Source organism: Elephantulus edwardii, unplaced genomic scaffold, assembly GCF_000299155.1.
Source record: "Elephantulus edwardii isolate Elephantulus edwardi_28Jun2011 unplaced genomic scaffold, EleEdw1.0 scaffold00047, whole genome shotgun sequence".
NCBI lineage: Eukaryota > Metazoa > Chordata > Mammalia > Macroscelidea > Macroscelididae > Elephantulus > Elephantulus edwardii.
The window spans coordinates 18,805,575-18,815,700 of record NW_006399797.1 but is presented as its reverse complement, the minus strand read 5'-3'; positions in this window follow the sequence as shown (position 1 = coordinate 18,815,700).

Below are 10,126 nucleotides of genomic sequence, written 5' to 3'. Positions count from 1 at the left end.
ACTACTAAAGTTCTTCCAAGCTTTTCTTGAATGAAGTTTATAGTCCTTGGTTTTAGTCCTAGGTCCATGATCCACCTTGAGTTGGTTTTTGTATATGGAGTGAGGTGGGGATCTTGTTTAATTTTTCTGCAGATAGATTTCCAATTTTGCCAAACATTAGTCAATGAATCACCCAAGGTTCCCCTAAGGACACACTGTCTGTGGGAAGTTGTGAACTTTGAAGTGGCTCAACCTTATTTGTGCTACACCCTCCTGTTTTTCACCCACAACACAGGAGATGCCCTAGACTACTTATCAAGGCACAAGAAGCTCCTGAAGTTGGTGGCTACCCTGTACCAGAGGTAACAAACACTAAAACAAGTCCAAAGAAAAAGATGTAAATTAGTGAAATGGGCCATTGGGGGCTGCAGTGAACAAGCAGTAAACAAACAACACAAACCAAGCCATTCATGCAGGAATGAATTCCAGCTCAGGACATGTGTGTCTGAGTGGATCTGTCCATCACAGGGTTTTCAATAACTACTTTTTTTTGGAAGTAAATCCAAGCTTTCCTTTTAGTGTGCTTCTGGATGGACTTGAACCTAGAACTTTTCAATTATCAACTGAGCATGTGAAGCATTTGTGTCATCTGGAGACTCTAAACAAGACTCAGAGCTCATAAAAAAGGAGAGGTTTTTAACTTAGATTTAGGACAGGATCTACCAAGAACATACACAGACCCAACACTGAAAGATTTGTCTGTTTTTCTAAAACAAGAAACATGGGAATTTTCAGAGATAATTTTTTTTTTAACTTTTAAATATTATCTTGTCATTGTTCAAGGTTTCTTTTCTCTTTTTTTAGCAGAGGAATATCACAGCGTGGGCTGACTCTGGCCCGGGAGCTACCTCCTGTGTCTTCTGCCCAAAATAGAACAATTAAGGCCTAGAAGACTTTGAACTTCTTTCTGGTTTATTAGGAATATCAGCTAAAACTATATGCTGTGCTAATGCTATATGCAGTCTTTATGAAAGAGCTATAACGTCATGGTCTTGACCACTCCTGATCCTTAGAGATTATCTGTAAACTGTGCAAGAAGCAAAAAGTATTTATTAATGAGGTTTGGGGCACTCCTGCTAAGATCTCAGTGTAGATTCTATTAACATTGCCCCTGTAGCCCTTAACTCTGCTTTAAAGAACAGCCAGTAGCAACATGATGGACTAGCTGTGAGGAACCCTTCTTCAGAAGAAAGCACTCAGAGTTCCATAAAACATTTATTGTTAATGGGGAATGAAAATACTTGAGAGACAGCTGACATTTACAGTGAGTTAAGAGCCACTTGACATTTGTCTTTTCCTAAGAAATAAAGTAGTACCAGTCTCACTGAATGTTATGGATTCTGTGTGTGAGAAAACCATCTGCTTTGGACTTAGACAAAGGTATTACAGTATGCAGCTGCTTTGTGGGCTGAGGTAGGCTGCATAGGCAGGCTCAGTGGACTTCACCACAAGGATGGAGCTTTCTTCTATTGACCGAGCTTGCTCTAGGTGGGGGATTTTTTTGCAGAATGATAGTAATGATGTGCTTGGCAGTGTAGGGTCTTGGGCTCAGAGGTAAGAGAGATTTTACTTGTACCCCTACCCCACAATCAAGGAGTTTCTGTCTGTGTCTTGGAGATGGGAGTTGTTCCCATGTTTCCAGAAACACATGTCCTGTATTGACATCTCCACCACATGCTATGGATTGTTTTGCCCTCTCCACTACCAGAATCTTAGACTTTTCTTTCCTATAAATAAATTCTATGTGAAGTGAGTGAGTTAGGCTGGATCCAGTGACATCCTGATCAGTCTCTTTTTGTTACTGGATTACCTTAGAAAAATCTTAGAAGACAGCTGTGTCTTCAGCTTTCAGCTTTTCTAGCATCATATGTTGTTGTTGTTTTGTTGTGTACCATACAGTTGTTGTTGTTATGTGCTGTCGAGTCACTTGAGACTCACAGCGATGCTATGTACAATAGCCCTAAACTCTGCTCTGTCCTGTGCCAATCATACAGTCTCCAACATACCCATCCCAATTACCCCAGTCACTAAATAAATCCACCTCCTAGAGGGCCTTCGCCTCCTGTGCCTACCCTCCACCCTCCCAAGCATGATGTCCTTCTCCAGAGAACTGGCTCTCCTTACAAAATGACCAAAGTACATCAGACGAAGTCTCAGAATCTTTGCCTCCAAGGAGCAGCCTTGTTTAACCCTCTCCAGGATGAATCTGTTTGTTTCCCTAGCAGTCCATGGTACCCTTAATACTCTTCTCCAGCACCACAGCTCAAAGACATCAATTCTCCTTCTATCCTCCCTAGTCATTGTCCAACTCTCTGATGCAAAGACCATGACCTGTATCAGATGCACCTTAGTCTCCAGAGAGACACCATTGCTCTTCAGTACTTTAAAGAGTTCCCTACAGCTGACTTTCCCATCGCCATATGTCTTTTAATTTCCTGGCTACTTGTGCCAAGAGTGCTGATTGTGGAGCCAAGCAGGCTAAAGCTGTGAACAATCTCAATCTCTTCACCATCATCCTGATGCTTCCAATTGGTCCAGTGGTGAGAATCTTTGTCTTCTTTACATTGAGCCTCAATCCATATTGAAGGCTGCAGTCCTTGACCCTCTGCAGCAAGTCCTTCAGGTCCTCCTCAGTTTCAGCAAGCAGGGTTGTGTCATCTGCATAACGCAAATTGTTAATAGCTCTTCTACCAATCCTGATACCACACTTGTCCTCATAGAGCCCAGCCTCCCGGGTGATCTATTCTGCATACAGGTTAAAGAGGTATGGAGACAGGACACATCCCTGATGTATACTCTTCCCAATTTTGAACCATACAGTGTTCTTTGCTCTGTTCTGACAACTGCCTCTTCGTCCAAGTATAGGTTTCATATTAGCACGAGCAAGTGTTCTGGGATACCCATTCTTCTCAGAGTCAGTCATAGTTTGTTATGATCCACACAGTTAAATGCCTTTGCATAGTCAATGAAACACAGATAGACATTCCTCTGGTACTCCATGCTTTCAGCTAAGATCCATCTAACATTAGCTACAATATCCTTAGTACTACTACCCCTTCTAAACCCAGCCTGGACTTCTGGCAGTTCTCTGCTGATGTGTTGTTCCAGTCGTTTTTGGATAATCTTCAGCAGAATCTTGTTTGTATGTGAAATCAATGATACTGTTCTATAATTTTCACACTCTGTTGGGTCACCTTTCTTTGGAATGGGAACAAATATAGATCTCTTCCAGTCAGTTGGCCAAGTGGTTGTTCTCCAGATTTCTTGACACAGCTTGGTGAGCACGTCCAGGGCAGCATCTGTCAGCTGAAATATGTCAATTGGTATATCATCTATTCCTGGGGCCTTATTTTTTGCTATTTCCTTCAAAGCAGCTTGAAATTCTTCCTTCATCACCATAGGCTCTTGCTCATGTATTGTTTCATTAAATTCTTCTGTGTCTGCCAATTCCTTTCGATACGGTGATTCAGTATATTCTTTCCATCTTATTTTAATACTTCCTGGATAATTTCATATTCTTCCTAAAGCATCCTTGATTATAGCCACTCTAGGCTTGAATTTGTTCTTCAGTTCCTTGAGGTTAAGAAATGCTGAATGAGTTCAGCCCTTTTGATTTTCTGACTCCAGCACCTTGCACATTTCATTGTAATATTTTACTTTGTCTTCCCGTGCTGCCTTTTGAACTCTTCTGTTTAGTTCTTTAGTATCTTGAATTCTTCCTTGTGGTTTGGCTTCTCTGCATGCCAGTGTAATATTTAGAGTTTCTTCTGACATCAATTTTGGTCTTTTCTTCCTCCTCTGTCTTTGTAATGAACATTTGCACTCTTCCTTGGTGATACCCTTGATATCCTCCCACAACTCATCTGGTCTTCGCCCATTCATGTTCAAGGTCTCAAACCTGTTGCTGAGATTGTTCTGAAATTCAGGTGGGATAGACTCAAAATCATATTTTGGTTCCCGTGGATTCGATTTAATTTTCCTCAGCTTTAGCTTCAACTTGCATATGAATAATTGTTAGTCTGTTCCACAATCAGCTCCTGGCCTAGTTTTCACAGCTGATATTGAGCTTTCCACATATGTAATCTGTCTGATTCCTATGCATACCATCAGGTGAGATCCATGTGTATAACTTGCATTTATGTCTCTTAAAAAATGGGGGGATATACTTTCACTCGCTAAACATCCAGATTAAAACAGACTAGGAAGAAGGATTGGCCATCCACTTCTGAAGTAGCAGGCCTCTGAAAACCCTATGTACAACCATATATTTAAAACTGACCTATAGGTGACCCTCTGGTGGATTTTCAGAAGCACTTAATTTCATGGAAGGAATTACACATCCTTCTCCTGTGGAGCAGCTGGTGGTTTTGAACCATCTGGTTTGGGGATTGCAGTGCATCTTCTTGCCAGTAGGCCACCAGAGTTCTCCAGTGTCATACACCAGTTTATATTCGTTCAAAGTTTGTTTCATTTCTTATTAGCTCCTGTGTGGCTCCTGGAGTGTTCTCTTATGTTCTGACAAAAATGAAATACTTTATTTATTCTTTTCTCCTCTCAGAGCCTTGTATGAATTATTGGTTATTGCAACTTGATTGCTTTATGGCTTCTAACATAGAGGAGTTGAAGAATTTTCTTTTTTTAGTCTTCAGCTTTCAGCCCTTGTTGGGATGAGAGTGAAATTTTCTTCATTCTAAGAAAAGTGAGACCCACTTCTATTTCTTCTTAAATTTTGGGTAAGTTCTATTTTTCAGGAAGCAAGTCTATTTTGCCTAATTCGATGGCATAATCAATAAAGAGTTTCACTGCCAATCCAAAGGCAGTGCCCCTTTAGTGGTTCAAATCTGCTGGTGGTTCTATAATAGAAACAGGTGTAGTCTTCTATTATGTGACTTATTTGTCTCTGAAACCGCGCCCCCCCCCAGTCAATTATAAGATAGTTCCAATTTGATGGCAATGATTCATTGTCTGAGTTTATATCTATTGATAATTGTGGTATGCGAAGTTAAACTATTCTTTTAGTTCCTTATGTTGGTTGGTTTTCTTGTCTTTTTTTTCTCTCTCACACATAATAGAATATTTACTAACTTTATTAGCTCTTTCAGAGTATCATCTTTTGACTTTTTGGTTCTTCTTTGTGTTTACCTTAACTTTTCACTAATTTCTAACTCTAACATTTTTGGTTCTCATTAATTTACTAACTTTGATGTCATCTTGCTTTCTTTACACTATTCTCTATAATTTATTGAATTAGCTGCCTCACTCATTAACTCTTTAGCTTTCTTTCTTTATTGTGTATATTCAATTAAGTGTATAAAGATTTTTCTAAGTATTCTTGCAATCACACTTTGAGGTTTTGAGATTTTATACTAAAGAAACAATTTTATCTAAAAATAGTTTTATAAATTGTTTACCAGCTTACCTGTGTTATGGTAAAAGAACACATACTTAAAACAGTCCCTTGTTGTTGTTTGTTGTTATGGGCCATCAAGTCACTTGCAACTCATAATGACCCTGTGTGCAATAGCCCTGAAACCTGCTCTATCCTGTGCCATCTTATCAATTCTGACACACCTACACTCATTGCCCCAGTCACTGAACCAATCCATCTCAACAAGGGTCTTCCTCTCTTTCTCTGTCCCTCCACCATTCCATGCACGATGTCCTTCTCTAAGAACTGGTCCCTCCTTACAATATGCCCAAAGTATGTCAGATGAAACCTCAGAATCTTTGTCTCCAATGAGCAGCCTGTTTTCACCCTCTCCAGGATGAACCTGTTTCTTCTTATCACAGTCCATGGTATATTCTATACTCTTCTCCAACACCACAGCTCAAAGGTATCAATTCTCTATCATTTCTAGTCATTGTCCAGCTTTCTGACACATAACATTCTCTTACATTATTATAAATTTGAGTATACTTTTGAAAATGAATGATGTATGCTGGAAACTAGCATATGAACTGAAGCTTAGGGGCATGCTGTCCTTTATATGTCTGTTAATTATTCAAATTTCCTATTTCCTTATTTATTTTCATTGTGTTCTTCTATCAAGTACTGAGTGAAGTGTATTAAGCTTTTCCTGTCTGAACATTTATTGGTTTGAAGCAAATAACTTCAAAGTGTCATGGCTTAACATACTCATTTCCTTTCACTCACAGTTTTGTGGGTCAGGAGTAGAGGAAGAGTTTAGCTGGCACTTTCTCTTTCATCACATGCCCTCAGCTGGAGTGGCTAGCCTGAAGGACCAACTTCCACGGCAGATTTTTTTCCCCCACTCATGTCTGGCACTTCAGTGTGTCTTGGCTTCTTTTTTCTGTCATCTCCAGATGGCATCCCATTCTTCTGAGCTTCTCTAAATGGTTTCGGCTTGTCAATGCATGATGGTCTCATTGCTAGGTGTCACACTTCCTACATGATAGCAGAAACAGGAGAAAGGACATGAAAATTGCGAGGCCAGTTAAGAGCTATACCTCACACTGACACAATATCAAGCCCAGTTATTATTTTTTTTTTCAGAGTCCACTTATCTTCAAAAGAGTGGAAGACTATGCTGGTCTCCTAATTTAGGGTAAATTGTTGCCGCTATCTTTAGAGAATGTGATTGCTACATGCTCCCTATTCATAGAATTTTAAATTTCTCTTTATGTATTCTTTACTTGCAGTACCACATGCTATGCGATATTTTTGAGGCTTTCGTGCTAGCTGCATGCAGATTTGTAAATCTTTTATCTTTTGACATGCCCCACTAAAACAAAAGTGTACCATAAAATTACTTTTACTTTGCTTTAAAACGTTTCTGAATCTTTAAAGTTAAAATATGTGCATAAAAGTCAATAAACCATCAGATTATGTGGATGGGTGGGAAAAATCTTGAGCATTACCCATGCTAAATTGTTGAAGGTTTTGAATCAAGATAGTTGACCATGGCCAGACATATGGGTTAGAAAATGAGATGGGGGATTAGTGAGAAAATGGAATCAAATAAGGAAAGTATGAGGATAGTAAAAAATGAAAAGACAACTAGAGGCATGGCTAATAGCAGATATATTTGGGTATTTCTAATTTGGATTTTTAGTGGTTTTCATTCAGTCACACATGTACATTAAGTTTTATAACATTACATGACAATTGCCTACTGTCTTTGTTTAAGCATCCTAACAAAACCTCAGAAAAAGTACAACCAGCGTTCTCCTTAGGGTCAAGGATGGTACAACTTCATCTCACAGACTTTGGGCATGCTGTCAGGAGGGACTCATTCTTAGAAAAAGTCAGCATTCTTAGAAAGCTCACTGTATGCAAAAGAGAAGAAGATCCTCAAGAAAATGGATTGACACAGTGACTGTAACAATGGGCTCAAATATCATTAGCATTGATGAGGATAGCACAGGACAGGGAGGAGTACAGCTGTTCACAGGGTCACTATGGGTGACAGTCTACTTGTAGACACCTAGCAACCACATGCAAATCTCACTCTACCCTTCCTTTCTCTTCATCCATTTGCTGATCTCTGGTCCTTCTTTCTTCCCTCCTTCCCCTGCCAATCAACCCTGTTATTGAATAAATTTTTCCTTAGACTCTTTTTTCCCCTTCTCAATTACCCCCATTTTTTTAATTCTGAGTTCTAGATTGTTAACTACAGTACAAATATTGTTTGGTCGATCATCCATTTATTTCAAGTTATGTATTTATTTACAAGTTATTTCAGAGGTAGAATCCATAGACCATGTTATAGAGGTTATAATGCAAAGTAAAGAATTGAAGGTAGAGAATCTGCTGAGACCGGATATTGTCTTATTCTCATGGTGGCATAATGATAAGGTGCTGTGCTGTGAATCTGAAGGTCTGTAGTTTGAATTCACCAGCTTGACCACAGAAGAAATATGGACAGTCTCCTCTCATTTGATTTACTGCTTTTGAAAACCCAGTGGAGGGTCAGCTATAGGTTGGCTCCAACTCTATGGCACGTAAGAGAATAACGTAACCATTGAAAGAAGACCTTTGATGAGATGGATTCACTCAGTGACTGGAGTAATGGGGGTGGGTGTATCAAAGACAATGAGGCTGGCACAGGATAGAGCAGGGTTCAGAGCTGTTTACATATAGGGTCATTATGAGTCACAAGAAACCTGATGGCACTTAACAACAACACGATTGTTTAAAGCATCTGTATTAATACATATGAGAATTACTCTACTTTTCAGTGCATAAAACTCAGACTCTTCTCAATCTCCCAAACATCTATTTCCATTTTCCCTAAAATTATAATTATTTCCCAAATTCTGGGCTGTTTGGCTGGGTCCTAATGTTGGGTTTTTTTCAAATTTGTTATTAATAATATCAATGAAAATTTACAGAGACTTTGGATTTCCATTCATTCATTGTTGCAATTTTCTCCCTGCCCAACCCTCCCCCCTAGTATACTACCCTCTTGGAAAAGTAAAACAAAAATTTTTTCATTGTTTCACAAACCCTCCCTCAGGTCCACTCCACTATGCACCCTTTGCTCTGGACTCCAGTCATGACAAAAATACCTAATCACATACCCCTTTTAAACAGTTTTCTCTCTCATCTGTTTCAATGCAGTATACATTATTGAACCCATCTTTCTCAGTCTCCCCCCAACCCAGAGGCCAGTTCTGTTTTACAACAGTGGCACCATGCAGTATTTGTCCTTTTGTGACTGGGATACTTCACTCTCATAATGTCCTCCAGGGTCACCCATTTTAAATAATATTTCATGAGTTCCTTGTTGTTCAATGCAGCATAGTATTCCATTGTGTGAATATACCACAGCTTCTCTATCCATTCGTTTGTTAATGGGCACTTAGGTTGTTTCCAACTCCTTGCTATTGTGAACAAAGCCAGGATAAACATGGCTGTGCAGGGCCTAATGTTTTAACTAATCCTTCTCAGTCACCTCTCTTACAAAGCTGTGTTCTATCCCTTAAGTCACCAGGCCCATTTTGGAACTTACTGTGAATTAATTACCTCCTGCCAAATTTCCTTTAGTATTAGTGCTGTAAGGACATTCCCTTCTTTGTCTTAGCCATTAAGACAGCCTGCCTTTTTCCTACCTGTTGTCCTTTGCCCTACCTGTATCACTTCTAAACTTGCTAAACCTTTTGGCTGCTCCCACAAGAGCAAGCTCACTGCTACATTAGTTTCCTACAACTTCCTACCAATCACCAGCTTTCTCCTAATGGAAGTTTGTTCCTGAAGCCTTAGCCTCTCTTTATTTGCATTTTTTTTAAGTTAATGGAACTTTCCAGCATAAGCCATTGGGCAAATGCACCTAGACAAGCAATCTTCCCTTTCTGTCCCGTCAGGAACAGAATATTTTATTCAACATTTCTGCATCATAATAAATATTTGATATTTCAAAAGCAGTGCAACTTCTATTACATTGAAGATCATACTGCCTTAATGATAAAAAAGAGTGCTTCCTAAATGTAAAAACTTTCTAAGCTCAATGTGCTGCTCCTTTAAAAGTTCTCTGTCTTACTGATTTTGGTTTTTTAATCAATTGCAAAGTATGCCCCTTTCCCCCCCACAGAATAGCAAGAATCATCCTGATTTCCTTCTAGTTTCTAATTTTCAAAACCAGAGGAAAGGTATTTGTCTCTTTTTAGAGTGCTCAGGATGAACCTTTTTCATCCATCAAACTATGTGAACTATGTAAAGGGTTTTTCCTGAGGGTTTATTTATTTATTTATTTATTTTTTCCCCAACTCTCATATCAATCAAGGGTTTACAGAAGTAAAAATAATTTTTTTCTGCACTAAGCTTATGGAACCTTTCTTTAGGCTTTTGATTTGTTATATCCCCATCCGACATCCTAAAGAATCTATAAAAAATTATCACTTGCAGAATAACGATTTCACATATTAAATGTCTGAACATAATTAACTTCTCATAGTTAATCCAAATAATTTTAGTTTATGAATTTTGATCAATAACTAATAGTTAAAACATCAGTTATTGATCGTTATAATGATTGTTGCTGTTTTTGTTTCATGGTTGTAGAGTGGTACCTGGACCTTCAGCAGATTTATAGAGGCTGTAAATTGCATGAGAGATTGCCCATCCATC